The sequence below is a fragment of the Schistocerca serialis genome, unplaced genomic scaffold (genome assembly GCF_023864345.2).
Source record: "Schistocerca serialis cubense isolate TAMUIC-IGC-003099 unplaced genomic scaffold, iqSchSeri2.2 HiC_scaffold_1351, whole genome shotgun sequence".
Classification (NCBI taxonomy): Eukaryota; Metazoa; Arthropoda; class Insecta; order Orthoptera; family Acrididae; genus Schistocerca; species Schistocerca serialis.
The window spans coordinates 8252144-8275599 of record NW_026047571.1 but is presented as its reverse complement, the minus strand read 5'-3'; the positions used below and the strand labels follow the sequence as shown (position 1 = coordinate 8275599).

The 23456-nt window shown below is 38.8% G+C and overlaps 1 non-coding gene across 1 annotated transcript; it reads left to right on the top strand.

Moving 5' to 3' along the window:
- Positions 1 to 20413: 20413 nt before the first annotated feature.
- Trnat-ugu (transfer RNA threonine (anticodon UGU)) lies at positions 20414 to 20487 on the top strand. Its single transcript has one exon. It is a non-coding gene; the product is annotated as a tRNA-Thr (tRNA).
- Positions 20488 to 23456: the final 2969 nt, after the last annotated feature.

The window sequence follows — 23456 nt, the reverse complement described above, 5'->3', positions numbered from 1 at the left end:
TAGAGTGCAAGTAATGCAGTTACGTTCAGTTAGTAACCATGGCTATACAGCACAAGTGTAAATTGGTCATAAGCAGTTGTAAAGTGTCAGCATGAGTATTGAATTTTTTAAACAACTGCCCATTATTAAATTAGTTGAAATGTACAGGGAACAGCAGAAAGAGTAAAGGTGTCCCATCACTGCGTAACAGGGGCATTCAGCGGCAGATGAGCACTTACAAGGAGAGATCCTCAGTGGTGAGACTGACTGTTTGTGAAACCATCTGTACGATGATGTAGGTTATGATACCAGGTATTGCACTTGCAGTCATTCACCTTGGTGGGACCTAGTCTGAGAGTAATCAATGGAAAAAGAAACCAGAATTTTATGTGACACTCAATAGAATTTAAATATAATAGTATAATATTGGCTGGTTACATGGCGTAACGAATAGGGTAAAGTTGTAGGTTTGAAACTCATAACGACTTTAAATTTTTATCGAAATGACTTTCATCATTACTTTTATTCCATTAATGGTTTTAAATCTAATTTTTTTTCCTTTATCACATCACTTGAATCACTGTGTAAATAATTTCATTTGTACTCTTTTTTTCCCTTTGTATCATTCTTTTTCCACTCAGATTTTCTGTGTATGTGAATTTTATCATATTTATAAATCACAATATTTAAATATTTGACACCGCCGATCTATAGGGTGAAAAAAAAGGCAAAATCTATTTATATTGACTGTGCAGCAATGTCAAAAAATGTGTTTATCACAAGATATGCAATTTTGTGTGTGTGTGTGTAGGGGAGGGTGGGGTGGCGTGCATGACATGCAACTGTCATAAAACATTTTAAAAAACCTGATGCTTTTGTTGCTGTGACATTAGAAGATTGGAGAACCGATGTGTGTTACATCAAACGGTGTTGGCAATGAGGCAGCATGCTAGTCACCTTCAGGTGCAAGGGTGCAGAGGATTTCCAACAAGCCTATTTATATGCTAGTAAGGTGCCAGTATAAGGGGTGCTGTGAAGTCATTGCAGGGAAACTTGACGTCCAGCCACCTTCCAGAGAAATGAAGCACAGATATCGTGCTATACAGTCTGAGGCTTGCACTGGTTGTCTTGGTTTCATTCCCCCATTCAAGCATTTTCGCCAGATTTCTTTTGTGAGAAACACACAAGCTTAACATACTGCCAACATAAGGAGGAGAACAGTCAGTCAAATTCTGTGTCTACTGCCTGCTCACGTTGTTTAAATGGTTCTGAGCACTATGGGACTTAACATCTGTGGTCATCAGTCCCCTAGAACTTAGAACTACTTAAACCTAACTAGCCTAAGGACATCACACACATCCATGCCCGAGGCAGGATTTGAACCTGTGACCGTAGCAGTCCCGCGGTTCCGGACTGAGCGCCTAGAACCGCTAGACCACCGCGGCCTGCCGTTGTTTAAAGCAGGTTGCTCTAAATGCCCAGTGGATCTGCTTCCCGTGATACCCATTCTAAACAAACTCTGAATGGAAAAGACCAAGCTCTAGTCAATAGCTGCTAAGAAATTTCACAGTTGAAGGTGACGTCGTTACGTCCCTTAGAGGATTCTGTAGTTTGCTGAGAATGATGTGAAATAACTGTGCCTTGTGATTTTCTGTACAGGGTGGAGTTCCAGAGTAAGTTCTATGCTGGTGCGGGATATTCATTCCAGCCATTCTCATTCGAGGCAATCCTGGATTCTGCATCTCAAGCACCAGAGGTTAGAAACAGCAATGCAACCTCTGTCGTCCTGGCTGTGCACTACTTCTAAGTGCTGAGGTTGACAGTCTCTTCTCATTGTGCAGTACTTGTAGATTATTGTAAATAGATTACCTGTAATATTTAGCACATCTCATTATAAACTTTCCAAAGAATGAGAGTTTTCCGTCAGGACCATTTTTTGTGTAAAGATAAATACCAAAACTTTGGTTGCAATTTGAGAAACTGATGGTGATTATGAATAGTGTCTGTGTTAAATTAATTGTACTGGGCAATAACTACAAACTGATGTTGTGTTAACATTTCACAGTAATAGAATTCCTGTTCAATTGGTGGCAGACTTTGCACATAATATACATTCAGAAAAGTAATGCATGTCAGCAAATACCCGAAGTCGGCGTTTTTCCCGAAGTCGGCGTTTTTCCCGAAGTCGGCGTTTTTCCCGAAGTCGGCGTTTTTCCCGAAGTCGGCGTTTTCCCCGAAGTCGGCGTTTTCCCCGAAGTCGGCGTTTTTCCCGAAGTCGGCGTTTTTCCCGAAGTCGGCGTTTTTCCCGAAGTCGGCGTTTTTCCCGAAGTCGGCGTTTTTCCCGAAGTATCGGTATAGTTCGAAATACAAAAAAAAATTTTTAATGTCGAGATATCGATATATTTCGAGATATCGATATATTCCGAGACATCGATTTATTTCGAGATATCGATATATTTCGAGATATCGATATATTTCGAGATATCGAAATATTTCGAGATATCGATATATTTCGAGGTATCGATACACTTCGAGGTATCGACATATTTCGAGGTATCTATACATTTCGAGGTGATATATTTCGAGGTATCGATATATTTCGAGGTATCGATATATTTCGACGTATCGATATATTTCGGGGTATCGATATATTTCGAGATATCCATATATTTCGAGGTATCGATATGTTTCGAGGTATCGATATATCTCGAGGTATCGACATATTTCGAGGTACCGATGTATTTCGAGGTATCGATGTATTTCGAGGTATCGATACATTTCGAGATATCGACATATTTCGAGATATCGACATCTTTCTAGATATCGATTTATTTCGAGATATCGATTTATTTCGAGATATCGATATATTTCGAGATATCGATTTATTTCGAGATATCGATTTATCTCGAGATATCGATCTATGTCGAGATGTCGATACATTTCGAGATGTCGATACATTTCGAGACGTCGATACATTTCGAGATGTCGATACATTTCGAGATGTCGATACATTTCGAGATGTCGATACATTTCGAGATGTCGATACATTTCGAGATGTCGATACATTTCGAGATATCGATACATTTCGAGATATCGATATGTTTCCCGATACCGATATATTTCGAAGTATCGACATATTTCGAGGTATCGATACATTTCGTGATATCGATACATTTCGAGATATCGATATACTTCGAGATATCGATATATTTCGAGGTGTCGATATATTTCGAGGTGTCGATATATTTCGAGATGTCGGTATATCTCAAGATGTCGATACATCTCGAGATGTCGATATATCTCGAGATTTCGGTATATCTGGAGACATCGATATATCTCGAGATATCGATATATCTCGAGACATCGATATATCTCGAGACATCGATATATTTCGCGACATCGATATATTTCGAGACATCGATGTATGTCGAGACATCGATGTATGTCGGAACTTCGATGTATGTCGAGACTTCGATGTATTTCGAGATACCGATGTATTTCGGGATATCGATTTATTTCGAGATATCGATTTGTTTCGAGATATCGATTTATTTCGAGATATCGATTTATTTCGAGATATCGATTTATTTCGAGATATCGATATGTTTCCAGATATCGATATATTTCGAGACATCGATATATTCCGAGACCTCGATTTATTTCGATATATCGATATATTTCGAGATATCGATATATTTCGAGGTATCGATATATTTCGAGGTATCGATACACTTCGAGGTATCGATATATTTCGAGGTATCGATATATTTGGAGGTGTCGACATATTTCGAGATGGCGATATATTTCGAGGTATCGATATATTTCGAGGTATCGATATATTTCGTGGTATCGATATGTTTCGAGGTATCGACATATTTCGAGGTATCGATATACTTCGAGGTAACGATATATTTCGAGGTATCGACATATTTCGAGATATCGATATATTTCGAGATATCGATATATTTCGAGATGTCGATTTATTTCGATATATCGATTTATTTCGAGATACCGATTTATATCGAGATATCGATATATTTCGAGATGTCGATATATTTCTAGATACCGATTTATTTCGTGATATCGATTTATGTCGAGATATCGATTTATTTCGACATATCGATTTATTTCGAGACGTCGATTTATATCGGGACGTCGATTTATTTCGAGATGTCGATTTATTTCGAGATGTCGATTTACTTCGAGATATCGATTTATTACGAGACATCGACATATTTCGAGATATCGAAGTATTTCGAGATATCGATTTATTTCGATATATCGATTTATTTCGAGATATCGGTATATTTCGAGATATCGGTATATTTCGAGATATCGATATATTTCGAGATGTCGATACATTTCGATATGTCGATACATTTCGAGATGTCGATACATTTCGATATGTCGATACATTTCGAGAGATCGATACATTTCGAGGTATCGATATATTTCGAGGTATCGATATATTTCGAGGTATCGATATATTTCGATGTATCGATATATTTCGAGACATCGATATATTTCGAGACATCGATATATTTCGAGACGTCGATGTATTTCGAGATACCGATGTATTTCGAGATATCGATTTATTTCGAGATATCGATTTATTTCGCGATATCTATTTATTTCGAGATATCGATTTATTTCGAGATATCGATTTATTTCGGTGTATCTATTTATTTCGAGATATCTATTTATTTCGAGATACCGATTCTTTTCGAGGTACCGATTCTTTTCGAGATACCGATTCTTTTCGAGATACCGATTCTTTTCGAGATACCGATTCTTTTCGAGATACCGATTCTTTTCGAGATGTCGGTTTGTTTCGAGACGTCGACATATTACTTGACGTCGGCATACTTCGGGATGTTGGCATACTTCGGGATGTCGATTTATTTCGAGACATTGATTTATTTCGACATATCCATACTCCGAGATTTCGACAAAATTCCAGATATTGGTATATTTCGAGATATCTATACACTTTGAGATACCCGTATATTTCGAGATGTCCATTTATGTCGAGATGTCGGCATATTTCGATGCAGGAATTATTTCGAGACATCGATTTATTTCGAGATAACGATTTATTTAAAGGTACCGATTTATTTTGAGGAACCGATTTCTTTCGAGGTACCGATTTAAACACATAGCAGAATAACACAGGAGAAAAGGACAGGGTTTGTTTTCAGTTAACATTTGGTACTGCAGCCCACCCCAAAACTTCATTCCGTATATCTTTCCTCTTATTTCAACATGTGTTTCCACCAAAAAATTTCTATTCAAGCATGCTTTCTGTATTTATATGTTCACACATTCCTTACCTCATTATTTATTTTCCATTATCTTACCTCATCATTTATTTCGAAGAAAATCCTATCTAAACCTGTTGTCCCTAAAACTTACTTTTTTTGTTCATATCCTCTTTCAAAATACTTTTTTGGCCAAACCATTTTCTTATATCTTCTCAATGCATTTCTTTCAATTCATCACAACTTAAGCTAACTTAAATCTACTGAGCTGAGATGCTAAACTAAGGGACAAGGCAATGCAGCAGCACAAAACAATTAACACAAACAGCAATGATAAAAAAAATGCAAATTGGCAAAGCTAGCAGCATTAAGTCTAAATTAGCAGAGCAATTGCAATATTACAACTAATATAAGGCAATGTGCAGCAAACAATAAAATAAATCATTAGAAAAACTGGCTTAACAGAGTAATACAAAGTCAATTTTAGTAGCACTATGCCTGGCAAGCAGCAGCAGCAAATGCAATAACTTATACCTAAACATGACTAAACTCAAGCAGAAAAATATTACACTAAAGACAACAATGCAGATAAGGGAAATGTCTATTCACATATTAATGTCTATGTAATTGGAGTGGTTCACCACAACAAGTTAATCTAACAAACAAATTACCAAGTAGTTGAAGAAAATTATGTATGCAGTTACTGTTATTAATCCCTTCTTATTGTTCTTTCCTTTCCAAGTGCTCCTTTCTCGAATGTGGATCATAAAATAATTATTTAATAGATCTGTTGACAGAAAGTGTTCACGTTAGCAAATGCATGTAAGTTTATTTTATAAAACCAATGCTGCAACACAGCTGGAAAACAGATACCAAATGAAATAGCAAATACGCAAACCAAAGCATAAAAACATCAATCAACAGCTATGTGGCATTTCATAAGTCAGTAGAAATTCTCTCAATTCTCATAGAAAGACACTTGTCATAATCAGGTGTGCAGACGTACGAATATTTCACATCAGTTCATAAGCATTTCAGTAAGTAGCACAAAGTACGAGTAATCATGTTTCCAAGTAATGAGCATGTCGTATTTGCGATGCTTTCTACAAAGAAATGTCAGTAGCGAGGATAACGGCCTCTTTTTTTCTCCACCTGTGCCTCTGAAAGGCAAACACTAATTGGTTTTTTCCAGGCGACTGTCGCACAGTTGGGTGCCCACGACTCATTACGTGAAGGTGGTCACTTAACTTTCTTACTGAAATATTTACGACACCAGTTTGCATTACAGTGACAGTCTCATATAAAAAATTTCACAGGTCGAGAATTTGCGTTGCAAATGTGTAGAAACAAAATCCTATGAATATAACAGTGTTCAAAAAGTTTTCGTCGGCACTGTGATAAATTCGCGCATTTACACACATTTCATAACTCTTAAAAATACGATTCTTGGTTTCCAACATCCTTTTCCACAAATCAGAGTCCCTAACCACTACTCATTATTCATATATGTATTCGTTGACACTTCTTCAATATTTCATCAAAATAAATACGTAGCATAATCAAATTCCTCATTTAAGGTAGCATCATCTTATTGATCATAAACATACCTCAACAGCATAATACACATCGTCATCGTAAACACCTCAGTCAAATCTCAAAAACGTCGTAGCTTTCTGCAATAATGTCAAAACCTAAAAAAAAATTCTCCGCTTATTTCAATAGTGCCATCTACCTCAAACGTACTTTAAAATCATGCTCCCTTACCAAATACATCATTCAAAGCTCTCATAGTATCACAATGGTTCCGAAAAAATATGAACAGTTCACAAAGTACAGACAAAATACAATTTCATAAGTGTGAAGTTATCCAACTGTGTAATTGCGTAAACATGTGTCACTGATGTAGTACAAAAAATGTTTATCTCTCAGTTAAATGATCAGATAGCTGTGTAATTTGTGTGTTAGAGAAACATGGTACAGATGTGTAAAGTTGTATAAGCAAATTCCATATTAGCTAGGGCTCCTTGTGCTTGCCAAACACATGGTACACAAAGTAAGCGTGTACCCCCCTGAGGATTAATGAATAATACCCTCAGGTGTCACAGATTACAGCAATGGAATGAAATGTATCACGGAAAACCTTTGTATCATTGTACTTCAAATATCTTTAATTTTGTACTTAAAACATTTATTTTTAATCACTCAGATACATGTCCTGCAGCGCTAAACTGTGCTCTTGTTGTAACTGTGGATGTGTTGTAGTTATTGTCCTACGAAAGCTAAGTTCTGCAGAAGCCAATGTACTTACTTAATGATAAACAAAAGTGAAATGCTTAGCATATAGATATCTTAATTATTACGCTTATTGCCGTGATGAAGAAAGTACTGTGCTGTAACGTATTGTTGTGCTACGGAAAAGGCAGTCTCATTGTAGTTATACCACAAAAGTTACTACTAAAACATGTTTTACTTTCCAGAATAATACAGAAAAACTGTGCAGGTATAAAACAGAAACACTGCAAAAGCATCATTGTAAATTGTCACTCAATAGTAGCGTCATGATAAAATCGTGTGGCTGTCACATAAACTATCCACTGTCTCATCAGGTATCTCACAGAAAGTACTTTAAAACCAAAATATAGCATTAAAATCTTATTAGCAGTACCAGTACAAGTATCTAAGCATTATAGTCATTACATAATCGTGCAACTAACAAGCAACAATGTACACACACAACAACACTGTGACGTCTGTTCACTATAACAATGCATTCGTAATTTGTTTAAATAAGTTCTCTTGGTTCTTGATTGGATATTTAATTTCAAACATTGTTGCATGGTAACAGTTTCTAAGTCTGACAATGCATACTAGAAATGTGAAGTGAAAAGTTTTATGGCAAAGACAAAGTTAAAAAGCAGATTATTTTTCAATAAACGGTTTTACATGTGAAATGTGGTGTAAACCTTTACTCTTCCTAGTATGCAGAGTTTCAGCTTCAGTGGAATTATCATGTGGTATATGGTACATCGGTAAAAAATGCTAAAATTTTTCTCAAGGTTAGCGTCTATGTAATTTTTCCCTGAGCCAGCCGGCGCACGTGTCTGCCTGCGGTGCAAGTCATTGTCTGTCTCTTTGTTGGCGTGCGTCGTTATTGGGATTAGAAGACCTAACTTCTACAAATTCACCTTGTCGAGAGTGCCCTGCTCTGTTTGAATCCCGCCAGTTCTGATTGAATTCAGGTCTGTCGTTTTGTCGGTAGTTTACATAGTTTCTTGTTTGTCGGTCATGTGGTGGAGAATTTCGCCCGGAATCGTAACTGTGCGTGGAACTGTTGCGTCTGAAGTTGTTCTGTCTCCCTTGATAATAATTGTTTTTGTTCCCATATTGTCTGTTGGATGGTAATCTCTGTCATATTCATTACTACGGAAATGCTATCTTTCTCTGTAACTATTATTACTCTGCCAGTGGTTGTCATATGGGTGGTGTCTGTTTTGGTCACGATGTGTGTTGTAAGAATAGACTTGTCGTGTCCAGTTATTGTTTCTGTCGTCACGGAATTGTGACGGATGTGACCTGTAGTGATTGTTTTCCTGTTTTCGCATCCCGCGACTGTCTGTGTCAATTTCTAATTCTTGTAAGAGTCACTGAAAAGCTTCAATGTCGTCTTTGCAACGTCCTGCCAAAATAATATTTCTTAAATGTTCAGGCAATTTCATTAAGCAAATGCAGATGAGTTCTGAAGGGCTGTATGGGTTTGAAAGATATTGATTCTTATGCAACATGTCTTCAAAATATTTGACAAGACTGGAAAATTCAGATTGTTCAAAGTGTTTCATCATCATGATGCTATGTTTTACTCGGTCTTGTGTGGCTTGAGACCAATATGCTGAGAGGAAGGCATGGTAAAATTCTCCTTCACTGTCACTGTCGGCTACTTTATCCGGTAGTGAAATTATTTCTTCTGTGTGTTTTTCTGAACCAAGTTTCAGAGTGTCCATTTGTGTTGAAATCGTATCTACTGTGTCCTTTAAGTTTTCCTGAGTTTTTGCAAGTTGCGTAACCGAATCGGTAGATGCAACTGAGTCAATTTTAGCTTGCAAGTTGTCTTGATTTTCATGAACAATAGTTTGCAGTTCTTTTATGGCTGCTTCGTGATTCTGTAATGCATTTTCATGCCGCGAAAAAATAGGTTGGAAATGCTCACAAATTTGTGATTTTACGTCATCACAGACTTTTTGACATTTCGATTCAATGTTATGTAACTCAGTAGTTAAATATTCACGTGTTTGTTCAAGTGTGGTGTCTAACTTCGGAAGATTTTGTTCCATTGTGTCTAACTGTTGCTGTGTTTGTCTCTGGTGTTGTTCCATTGTGTCTAACTTTTGAAGAATTTGTTCCATTGTGTCTCACTTTTGAAGCTTTTGCTGTGTTTGTCCCATTTGTTGTATTAATTGTAATGACAATGCACTGGTATCTGAAACATGTTCCTCAGTGCTTTTCGGCAGTGAATTTGCACCGGCAACATTCACATTTTGACAAGCAGAAAAAGTGTCTTGACTTATTTGAGAAAACGGTGAGGACCCAAAACCTGAATCTACAGTATTTCGGAGATTGTGTCCTGTCATTTCGGATTCCTGAGGCGAGCTATTGCCGACCGATCGATCGATAATGCTTCCCTGTTCACTAATTGTTTCACTGTCTATGCCATTATTTGCCGCCCGCTCCATTTCCTTATGCACAATTACCAAATCACTAGTTTGAACATAAGTTAATTCATTACACGGTGGTGCTAACACACTGCTTTCGTCTTCACTGTCATTTCTCAGTTTACTTTGGAGCCTAGTATTACGTTTTTCACACGCCATTATTGTCACAATATTTCACACGACAACACAGAAAAGCACAATTTGAAGAGCAAAATAAGAAAACCCATTAACATAGCACTGAAAATAATATCTAGTTAATTGCAAGCGCAGCTGCGAAATATTTGGTGCAAATCTACATGCATGCCACAACAACAATGAAAGACTGCAACAATGAAAGACTGCAACTACAAAGGAGATTTTCTCTACAATTACGCGCTAGCAATAAACAATAGCTACACTAATTACACAAACTACAAAAAAAAAAAAAAAATCAGAAGATTCCAGTGAGGTATCCTGGCAGGCGCGCCATATGAAACGTCCCCTTAGAAACATTATACATGACTGTCCTTAAACTGACACACAATATTTTTTTTTAGCGCAACGCAGTCTGACTTTCAAAAATCCGTACAAAAGAATGGCCCTGACTAACATTAACCTATACGTTTCACAAATCACTTACCTCACAAAAATCTTCGTTACTCGAACTACTGCAATACAGCGAGCGCCACTACTGCCAGCTAAATAAAAGATTCAAACTACGGAAGGCACTAACTACTGATAGGCATAGTTAGCAAATGAAAGATTTTAATAGAGAACAAACAATGTATTTACCTTAATACTCATAATATATATAGCAGTTCATGACATCCAGTCTTACAGATTTCAAAACTCCGCTATTTCTCTGCCCACATCCACCACTGCTGGCGGCTCACCTCCAACTGCGCCACGCTACGCGCTGTTAACATCCAGCTGCCCAACACTACAATGGCAGACAACAATGCAAACTAGCCACAGACTGCACACAGCACAGCCAGTGATTTTCATACAGAGCGCTACGTGGCGTTGCCAATAAGAAAACATAAATAGCCTACTTACAGTACTATGCTGCAGAAGTTTCGCTGGGAAGAGCGCTTACAGATCCTGCATACGGTCGCAATCTCCCACGTCCGACGTCCATATTTTTAGAGCGCAAAGACATTCGTTGCCGTAAATTTGTTTCGGACGAGGAGGCGCACGCTTGAGTATCGTAATGGTCCTGTAGGCACCGCAAACATTTTTTCCATGAAGGCATTACCGTCTTGTCGCATACTTGTATAAACGTAATAACAATTATGGTGATTATTTTTGAAATAATAATAATAATAATTTCCTTACTTTTTCCCAACTGTCTCGCTTTCGTTTCAATGCGCCTTAATGTGTTTCTCTTTTTGTTTTCATCTCCCACAGAATTCTTTCTTTCAGACGGCTGTTTTCTACTAAAATGTTGAATTACGTCAGTCAGTAAGTTTCATATCGGCAAACAAAACTAAAACTTACAGATTTAATCTTTGTATCTTGTCTGGAAAGGAGCATTTGCGTCAGTCAGTGGGGCTTGCTTGCAGTTGATTACGTCTCAGATTATAAATCTATTAATAAACAAGAAACGTCATGTTCCTTCAGGGATTAGATACAAATATCGCCTGACTTTTAGCTCGGGTAAACGGCCCTTAAGCGTTAAAAATATAGCTGGATGCAGATTACGTTTCGAGTGCGACTTTGTAATCTCCACATTAATCCGTGGAAGATGATCTGGTAGCTTGCAGATGCGACAATAGGGACAAGAGTTGACCATCCACGTTCCAGCCCGCTGTAAGCTATGTTCAGTGTTTTCGAGGGTGAATGGTCAGTAACAAAGATGTAACAAAAGTCAAGTCATAATTTTAATACGCGAACAAGAAAATTGAAGTACAGATTTTGTATATTAATCGTACAACGAGGACAATGATCCTTATGTGATTCGAAAGATACTTTGCCATAGATGTGCGCTAAGAACAAATAATATCTGTATTTAGCCATTAAGAGTCGTAAAAGGAAATAGAAGCTTTCACATTCGTAACACTAATCTTTCATTCTCTATCACGCATTAAAATCTCCAATGCCTGAAAATTGAAAACTGTAGAGCTGCCAACCTCTGCCTAGCGCACAGATCAAGTGCTACAGTAGAACTGACAAATGAAAGTGACAACATTTCGTGAGATCGTATTTTAGGGGCTTTCGTGCTTACATGGATTTGCAGTACAACATGCATATCTGGCATGTAAAATGCGGCAACTGCTAAGTCAATGATGATGTCTGTAAATAGCATTGTATATTGGCGTCGTTATTTCGCTTAGTTTTGTGTAAAAGTAATTACGTGATCGTTTGCTGCCATTATCAGAAACTTTGAAGTAAGTTCCGGATTTGTAATTTCTTCACTTTGAATATGTAAGACTTCAGATTTCCCTTAGTATGCGGAAACCATATTTGTTTTAGTGTATGCCTAGAAGGAGAATGCTAACGGGTCAGAGTGAAAGACGCAGAGCTAGGCAGACACAGTTTTTGCGTCGCGAAAGTAATAGCAATGTGAACATTCATAATGATAACGCATCTGTTTATTGAAAACTGAAATACTGATTCTTAAAATTAATTATACAATATGACAAATCAGACTTGCATAACGGGTAAGGAACTTCGCCGTAGATGTGAACAAAAGGAAACCATCATGTGTGTCCATAACCATTAGGATAGGTAAATAGAAGCACACACATGTGAAAACTTTTCCTTTGTCTCTGACACTGCTACCAACTTCCAGGACCGAAGCTGCTATGTCGTTGAAGTTGTCAACAGTGGAAAACGAAACGTAGTAACGAAGTCGTCGGGGACAGCAAACGTTCTTTATTAACGTCGTTTTTTCACTTACTTTGGTCAAAGAGAAAACGGAACTAACTCTGTGTTCATTTTCCGCCGTCACCACCAAATGTAGGGTGTTCCTAATTTTCAGTATCTGCATTTTGAGTAGCTACGACGTCCTGTATTGTAACGAAACTGTACTTGTTTCAGGCTATGCCTCGAAAAAGAACATTAACGGGTCGGGCTGAAAGACGAAGAGCTAGAGACACACAATTTTTGTCAGATGTCAGTAACGATAATTCTATTGTCGTTCTAAAAGATACAATTAAATGTGCATGGAACATAATTACAAATAATTTTGAGAACTGTAATTGCGCTTTGATGAATTTACAACGCAGATATTGTAATGCAAATCATTTCGCGTCTGAGATGACCTTATATGATACAATGGCATTCACATTGTGTTTTCATAATGGTAAAATTAATTTGTCAACGTAGTGTATCAAAGACTCCCTTTAAATGCTTGAATAATTAAAGAGAAATTAAAGAACTGTTTCATAGACACACGTAGCTACAACGCAGCATTTGCCAGGGATCTGTTCTGCGGCTAAAATTTCACTATAAGATACATGACATTATCCATCGCATATGAGATTCATTGACGCAATTGGTCGAATTTTGACCACACGCGATACTAGTTCTATTAATATGCTTAGGTCTGCTGATCAGATAGCATAAAATCCCACACAGCAGGTGAAGAATGACTTTATTGGTTGTTGCAAAGTATGATTGGTTGATTTGGGAAGAGAGGACCAAACAGCGAGGTCACCAGATCAAATGCAAAGTATGCATGAAGCGTTTTGGAGTTACTTCCATCTTCAGAAATCTAAGTGCAAAGGAGGCACAAGGACAAGAGCGTTACTGGTCGTGTACAAAGCGGACTCACATGCTGTACAGAGAGGTCCCGATAACGTGCAGACGTCACGGTACACCTGACAGGTATTTATGGTGAATTGTCTTCAAAGAAGAACGGGTGGAGAATAAAGATGCTTGTGAATCCACCTCACACTATCACATAGGGTCAGTGCAACGGCTCTTCATGCACAACACGCGATTTAACAGTACCCCAAATTCGGCAGGTCTGTCTATTCACTGCACCCTGTAGTGTAAAATCAGCCTCTTCACTGTACAGAATATTACCCAGCTATAAGTCACCAACTTCGATCCGCACCAGAAACCGAAGAGCGAATTCATAATGTTGCTGCGCATAGTGAGGTTTCAGTTGCTGCACTGTCTGGATGTTGTACGGGTATCAGAGTAAAGTAAATCGCAGAATATCTGTGGTGTTGACCATGGGATGGATGATTATCGTCTCACTGCACGAGCTCTACCCACGGCAAATGCTGCGTAGTCAGTGGAGCAACGGCGACCTCGTCACTAACTTCCACTGGGGTAGGACGACTTCCTCTTCCGGGTGTAGGTCTTGTAGAACCCCAAATGACCCCCGACCGCCGAATCATGAGTACCATGCTAACTAGTTCCTGTGGAATACAGACTTTGACTTCACCATGGCTGTCTCCCCCTTTACACAAGAGGCTCCCACGAAGGCAATAGCCAGTAACGACATCGCCATCCGCCAACTGCTGCCGAATCGGTCCCCATCTAGGGTCCTCATCCTGTTTGTCAGCTAAGTCGCAGAAGAAACCGTGTGTCTCGGAGAGAAGGAAATTCACCCCAAGATCTGTCTCCACGTGGCCCTTGCCTTCCCCAGACTCTCCCGCGAACATACGGCTGAGAGCGTTGGCCACTTCATTGTCACTGCCCCTAATATGTCGAACCAGGAGATAAAGTCATCTTAACTTCGGCATGATTTTTAGCGAACTTATTAATCAAAGATCAAGTTCTGGCACTGGCCAAATAACTCGCGGAGGCTCATTTGTTTCAGTTCAGTTGTATTGCTCACCTGTTCTCCAGATAAAGTTGTGTAGTTTATATCTCAGAATATTGTCTGCCGTTGATGTCTGTTGTGTTAGAGATAATTGGCAGCAGTCGACGCATGCATACTGGGAGCAGAGCACCACGAGGGCAGAGAGATATTTAAGGCCATGTCCTCTCCTTTACATCTTGGGTTATGTTGTCACTTTTGCGTGATCCATCTTTCTGGTGGAGGATTATAGCATCCGAAATTCAGTTGCATTTCAAAGTTGAGTATATTTCTATGTCATTTCCTATCTCGTGGATCTCTCGTATTGATCTGAATCCTTTGTCTGCTCATGTCTATCGCCAATTCACACGAAATTTTGAAGCAACCTCATTTTAGGGGTATTGTCATATGATCATGTTCTAGTTGTAATCATTCTAAGAATATTGTTGATTAATCAACTGAGTAAGCAAGTTTGAAGATCGGTTTGGTCAAAATTAAAGCACCTCCTTAATTGTTTTAGTCATTTGTATATAGTTTTGTTTAGGAATGTTGGCTAGCCAAACATTAAAAAATCTGTGTTCTTACGCTTAATCTGTTTCTCAGCTGATTGGAAGCAATGACAGTTCTGCTGGGAATTCTATGGACATTTGTACTATTTACGTAAAGCTAAATAAGTATATTTGCCTAGTCATATCCAAATTTCAAGTTTTACGGGTCTTGTTCCATGTAAAGAAATTTATTTATTATTTTTCCAACTGATCTGGCCTTATAAGGCAGTCTCCTGTATTATTGTGATTGTGATTTTATAATGCTTTCGATTGTAATAAAATATGTAGCAACTACAACAGATTACTATTGTGATTTTGGTGTGTCACTACCATAACTCATTTCATAGAGGATGAAATGTTTCATGAAATATTTAATTATGAATGCATTTTTAAAGCTAAATATATTGAAACCTGAATTTGGCTTCTCAGTTGAAGTAAAATAAAAGTCTCTCTGTTTTTGATACATTCAACCCATAAAAGGGGTGGAATATAGGATGAAATGTTTTATGAAAATAATTCAGTGTGAAAGAATTTTTAAAGCTAAATCTATGAAAATTGTGTTATTGAAAAATACATGTTTCACTGTTTTTGGAACTACAACCTCCCATGAGGTGCAATAAGGGCACACATATTCAATGACTCATCGCCTTCCAGCCCAACCTGCAAAGTATACGAACTTGAAATTTGATGAAGGTGTAAATCTTACGATGTAAGCATCATTTAAGAAGAGAGTGTTCGAAATTCCGCTCCTAAGGGGGTGAAATATGGGTTGAATGGGTTTTTTAAAATATGTCCCTATTGAAGCTAGAACTACAAAACTACGAAAAATGGCATTTGGTTTCTTTGTCAGAAACAAAAAAAAACAGGTTTTAAGCATTTTCCGAAATTCTTCCATTAGGGGAATAAAATAATTACTGAAGGTTTTTTGAAAATAAATCATTATTAAAGAACTACTAGAGCATTTTTAAAGCTGCATCTATGAAAATTGGATTTGAATTCTCGGTTGGATGTAAAAAAAAGTGTTTCGTTGTTTTTGGAAATTTAACTCACCAATAGCGTGAAATAGGGGACGAAAAGTTTTATGAAATATTTCACTATGAAAGCATTTTTAGAACTAAATCGACGAAGATTTGAATTGGGCTCCTCAGTTGTAAATAGAAGAATACATGTTTAATTGTTTTTGAAAATTCAACCCCTAAAAGGTGTGAGATGTTTCTGAAAATGTTTCATTGTGAAAGCATTACTAAATATATCTCAGAATTCGTATTTGGCTCCTCTGTTAGAATTTTTCAATGTTGCACTGGTTTTGGAACTTCAATCCTAAGGGGATGAAAAATTTTAATGAAATATTTACGGCATTATATTAAAATATTTTAAGTCTGCATCTATGAAAACCGGTATTTCACTTCTTAATTAGATATAAAGAAATATGCGTTAGGGAATGAAAGATTCTACGGAGATATCACCACAAGACTACAAACGGCTTGATTAACAAAAACCTTGGACTTCAGCTATCGGCATTGCTTTTTGGTCATAAGAACATTCAGTAAAAGACCATGCTTCAATGGCGTTGAAAAGTTAAGAAAGTGTTGCAATTTACAAAAGACATAAAAAAAATTAAAGAAAAAAAATTCTTTGCGGACCATACGGTCTTCGCAAGTAAAGAAGCGGATGATAAGCTAGCTCTTTATGCAAATGAGTTGGTCATTTTAAGTTCCGTGACATGTCATGTAGCAGGAACCAAATCCAATAGTTGCTACGATTGGCTAAAGGGAAAGTTTTGCAGAATCAAGGGAAATCACTTCTACAAGTGGCTGAGAATCTCGTAATGAATAAAAATTATGTATTGAGGATTCCAAGGTGGGAGACGCAAAATTCCTCCCCCCCCCCCCTCTCGCCTCCCCCCCCTCCTCCCATTGCTATCTTCCTTTTCCTATGGCAAAAAAAAACAAGAGAAATTTCCGCTGTGAAACAATTTGCAAACAAGAGAACGGCCCTTGAAATTTAACGCTTCAAAGTTTTAAGCCCTGCTCTTTCTGTATGTTGATTAGAAACTGTTAACCCACATGTGAAACCTGAGTACATAATCCGTGTGAAATTTGATCAACGGTGTTCCTTAAGGACAGGTTGTGATTGAAAACGTTCGAAAATTCAATTTCTTTGTAATTGCATTTTTTAAGGGTGTACTTGTCTAGACTCTTGGAACGGAAAGGTTTTTTTTAATCCTCGCGTTACAAAAGTTTCTACAGCCCATTGTTTGAAGCAGTGTCACGGCTGCCATGAGCCGCCCAGCGTAGCCGCGCTGTCTCAAACGCCTTGTCACGGTTCACGCAGCTCCCCTCGTTGGAGGTTCGAGTCCTCCTTCGGGCATGGTTATGTGTGTGTGTGTGTGTGTGTGTGTGTGTGTGTGTGTGTGTGTGTGTGTGTGTGTGTTGTCCTTAGCATACGTTACTGTAAGTAGTGTGTAAGCATAGGGACTTGTGAAGTGTCAGGCAAATCCAACACCTTCCATGAAAACCCTGACATGATAAGCAAATCCAGTAGTATGTCACATAGCTCCGAATAAATCGTGACATTAAATTAACGAAAGTAATACGAGTAACGAGTGAGGAAATGCAATATCACAGACTAACACAAGAATGCCTAAATGCTTGTCATACCTTCCCACCATGAGACAGACGCAATTCCGAGGGGAGAAACGAGAACAGAAGCCGAGAGCAGAACCGTGTTAAGCTGGAAGGCCCTACGATAAGGGACGGACGGACACCCACGTCGCCAACTAACTGCTAGGACCACACCACCCGCAAGTTTTAGCGTGAGACTTTTTCGCGTCTCTGTTACGTTAGGACCATCCCCCAGCCCATGTTAAAAGATAGAGCCCTCCAGAAGGACAGTACAGATCTTACGATAACGCTAAAAGGACCACACCAGCTGCAAGTTTTAGCGTGAGACTTTTTCGCGTCTGCTACGTTGCAAACTTTAAAAACATTGCCCCACCACGAAAAGTATAATGTTTCTCATTGGATAGACAGAATTTTTGTAGGCAGAGCTTAAGGTTAACATTGAGACCCTGATTGGTAAGATGAAAACACAGCCAGATAGTTTTTTTTTAAACCAACTTCGGTAAATTGTAGTAAGGAGAAGTTAGGGAGAGTTACTTCCGAGACGGCGAGGTGAGCGGAGCTGTGCTGCCCGTCGCCCCCTGACGAACACCGACAAGGTAATGAACGCACGCGATGCCACATAACAGCGCATAAAGCTTCTCTCAGAACTGCAGAAGTCTCATCTGTTACATCCCTTTTTTGCGTAATAGTAGTGTCGATCGTCAATTAAAGCTCATGGTGTTCACATTTGCCACTTGAAGTAAAAATCTGAAACGCGATGATTTTTCTGTTTTATAGTTATTGAGAAGCCACATCAGCCACTGTAATTTACGACAAGTTAGATAAGTAATTAAAGATAATTGAGGGTCACTGTAGACCATTTTGATAGTTTTCTCTCTTGTGAAACTTAATTTAAACCTACATTATAGATGTGATATGGCATAGGTCATACTTCGATACTTTGTAGAACTTGGAAACCCATTCAGGGAATATTCGTTCACATTTTTGTTGGTTTTTACCATCCTGTATTAAAACATCTCCTTTTATCAATAGTGCAATTTATAAACAATGTTTTGTGATTAGAATAAAATTTCCAGTGGTAAACTTAACTGCTTTTTCGACGTTATTTTACCAGCTAATTAAAAATAGGAAAGCCTTGATCCCCTTCCACTAAATTTAGTTAGTATTAAGATTCTTTTACAGGGAGTGCAGTGGAGCTGACGCTGAAATCATTAAGTATTTGGTTATATTATCGCTAGTCTCACTGAACTCTTCTGAATTCTACATGTCATGTGTGGTCTGGCGTCTCCTTACCAGCAACAGGTCCCAGGTTCAAACTAGTCAATACCCTAAAAAACACGCTCAGAGCGTCGTTGCGCGAAAGTGGTAGGGAGACACGATATAGAACAAGCAGACACCACGCAGAATGTTTAGAGACTGATGGTTCAAATGGCTCTGAGCACTATGGGACTCAACTTCTGAGGTCATCAGTCCCCTAGAACTTAGAACTACTTAAACCTAACTAACCTAAGGACACCACACACATCCATACCTGAGGCAGCATTCGAACCTGCGACCGTAGCGGTCACACGGATGCAGACTGAAGCGCCTAGAACCGCACGGTCACACCGGCCGGTTAGGAACTGACGACCTCAGCAGTTAGGTCCCACAGGAGCTTACCACAGACGGACAGTTGCCATGGGACACTCTTGAGTCGGAAACGCTTGCTCAGGAAGAAGGCCTACACTACGCTTGTCCATCCGCTTTTAGAATATTGTTGCGCGGTGTGGGATCCTTACCAGATAGGACTGTCGGAGTTCAAAGAAGGGCAGCACGTTATATCGCGAAATATGGGAGAGAGTGTCCCTGAAATGATAGAGGATTTGGGATGGGTATGATTAAAACAAAGGCGTTTTTCGTTGCGACGAAATTCCAGTCACCAACTTTCTCCTCCGAATGCGAAAATATTTTGTTGACACCGACCTACATAGGAAGAAACGATCACCTCGATAAAATAATGGAAATCAGAGCTCGTACGGAAAGATATAGGTGTTCGTTCTTTCCGCGCGCTATGCGAGATTGGAATAATAGAGAATTGTGAAGGTATATGAAGATAGTAACTGCCTCGAAAGAACAGGTACCACTGATGACCGTACAGCTTCTCTAGAATAAATGATAATTAATTGAAACGCTCAGCTGCCGACAGGTGTTGATGTACCTCGGGGTACACATTTTCAGCTGTCCCCATCGAGGTATATCAACACCTGTCTGCAGCTGAGGGTTTCAATTAATTATAATTTATTCTAGAAAAGCTGCACGGTAATCAGTGGTATCTGTTCCTTCGAGAACAGTTACTATCTTCATATATGTAGTTAAAGGCTACCCAGCCATTAACCTTCGTCTGTGCGAATGCGCAAAGATTGCCCGAACTCTTACGGGAATCGTCACCTTAGTGTGCCCGAGTAATGAGTGGATGGGCAAATACCTATTACGTACATTACGTATGTTGATTGTGGACAGTTGGGAATGTGGGTCTCACGGGAAGCGTGCAAGGGGTAAGTCCCTGCAGTCGTGCTATTCATCTGTGTCCTCGGTGGCTCAGATGGATAGAGCGTCTGCCATGTAAGCAGGAGATCCGGGGTTCGAGTCCCGGTTGGGGAACACATTTTCGGCTGTCCCCATCGAGGTTGTATCAACAACACCTATCGGCATCTGAGGGTTCCAATTAATTATCAATTCTGAAGGTAATTCGATGAACCTTCTGCCAGGCACTTAAATGTGATTTGCAGAGTATCCATGTAGATGTAGATGAAAACTCGTCCCGTGTCGCACGTGCTCAAAACGATTCATACTACAGAATGCATGCAAACAGACTCGCCGAAAATACTGACGAATAACGATTGCTGCATATCCAAGTTACACAGATCGGCCTTTCCTGCCAAGAAGAACAGGGAATTGCTATGTAGGAACAATTCGAGCTAGAGGTAGGGCTCATAAGCACTCCTTGAATTGCAGACTAAACGTAAATAACGAAAATGCATTTTTGGTAAAAATTGGTCAAAACATAATCCTGTGCCCTCCGTATTGGATTAGCCGCTTTGAATATTGAAAATCTGACTTCAGCTTCCTGTTCAGCAACATTAAAAATATATATGTAACACTCAGTTCATGCAAATCGAAGTAATAATATAACTTAAAGTTTTCTCTAAACTTCGAACACTTTTTTTTTTGAGAAACGTTTATTTCTCAGAACGGCATGCAGCATAAACTAAAAGTGATTCAACCTCTTAACTTCTACCACGGACCCCGAAAAGTAAACATTTTTCTTAGGAGCTTATAGCTATAATACGACATTTGTTAATATTAACTAATTTTTGTGTGGGCATAAGGAGTGAAACAAACCCCCAAAAATCGAACTCAAAGTTCGAATTAGCACTGTATCGTTAAATTTAAGGTTGTTTCATTGCGGTTCGGTATGCGTTCCCACAAATTTTATGTAATATCGACTGATGTTATCCATTTTTAATTTCAGAGAAATAATGTAGTATCAACTGATGTTATCCATTTTTGATTTCAGGTAACATCTGAGGGGCCACACTGCACGCACTCTGCGTACTTCAACTCGCAGGCCCTTGATCAAATCATAATTACGGGCGCCATTTTTTTTTTACTGAAAATCTAAAATAAAGCTCATAGTATGATCACTCGTAATTTCCAAACAGATCCTTCGAATGTATTTTCATTGTCTCAAAAAAATTTCCAAATGTACCATTTTTTGCTCATTTGAATGAGAACCTGGCCGTAATGGCGGAATATAGTCACGAGATTTTTTTCGGAGACGTTGTACGTTCGCGAGAAGAATTTCGTTCCACGCGCGTCGATGGACATTCCACAGATATTACTGTGTGTGTGTGCTACTCAGTCGTGCCATTTGAGTGTACATCTTTGCATAGTTTTCCTTTCACAATGTGAACAGTGCTCGGCTCAGTTGCTAACTGGCCATTGAGTGATTCCGAAGGTGTCGGATGTGCGGTGCGTTCGGTCTGCTAAGAAAGCAACAGACTGGCGTGGTGCGATGGCAGAAGCAGACACTGAGGGAGCTAGCTGTAGGGATGCCAGCGAACAATTTATGCCAAGTAAGACGAAGAGAACTATTCTAAAATTATGAGCCGTCTCGAAAGTGTTTATCATTAGTAAATCTTGTAGTTGAGACTGACAATCAATCTACAATAACTGACATATTTGCCTAGAGAGAGATACAGGAAATCCCCGCTCCTGATGAAATTTTGGTTGTGATGACAGGCCGATGGGTAGTGTAGCCCGAGATATAAGTTAGGTTGTAGGGAGGTAATTTGATTGAGAGTTGTTTATGCCAACGATTATGAATGCCGAGTAAACGTTGTGCGAGCAGATTGCCCTGTAGCGTAGCCTAGTGTTTCCGTCCGCGCCATATTTAACACATTTTCTCTAGCTGTGTACAAAAGTCGCACAACAGCCACGAAAACTACGTTTCTGGTGGGGTGAGGGGAGAGTCCACTATGTAACTTTCAGTACAATTTTTAGTAAGCGCCGAAACTAGCCGAAATAGAAGCGTAATTTTAACTATATTTCCGTTTGTGGGAAAATAGCTTGGTTCTCCTCTTTCGGCATCAACTGTAATATGCAGGCGACTTATTAGAGTTTTTTTAATTCTGAATCATGATCTCAATAGACGCAGAGCTTTTTTTTACGTTACTTTATTCGTGGTCTATAGTAAACAATGCAACGGTCAATTCTTTGAAGTGCGACATGTGTCTGCAATGTTCGTAAGGCCAAGTTTGTATATATTCGGTGTCAGTTTTTTTATTTTTTTTTGCCATATACTGTATAATTAAGGCGAGGAGGATAATGTTCAAGGAGCACTGCATTAGCAGTCTATGGAGAAATTGAGGATTTGGATCTGATGAACGGCATGCTCGGGCAGTTGGTGCAATTAGGTTGTCCACTGCGTAATTCGCACACAATGATCATTGCCTCTCCCTAGTAACCAGGGGACTGGGGTGCTAATCCTGGTCTGGCACAAATTTTCAACAGTGCCCATTGACTAAAGTCAGTGCCCATTGTCAGCTAATTTCATTGTTTCGGTGTTCAATTGTATTTTGTTCACGATACGCCGTCTAGCTTTTTCATGGATAACAGCTTTGGAAAGCGTACAGGTTATATTGATATTCGGTCGTCGTTAGTCCAAAGCTAGTATAGTGATTTTTAAACACAGTTGTAGTGCATATTAAGCCTACACACGTATTTGTGTCCTGTGTTTCTTTACCAAGAACTTCTTCGTAGGTAATTTCCCTATAGTGGTATTTTGTTTAAGTATTTATAGCCTGCAGGCTTGGATGAAATATGAAACACATGTCCGAAGTTTCTGTTGATGCTGCAGATACTGTTTTATCCGTACTATGGGCACAAACTCTTCATCTAATACAGGACACAATTTGTCTCGAGATTTAGCAATTTTTCGTAATATCGGCCTAGCTTCGATATATTTTTCTCTAATTCTTGTTTGGATTTAATCTTAAAACACACTAACTCTTCCACCAATTATTCGATAAATGATTTCATCCCTTTCGTAGCCTACAGTTCCTAAACGG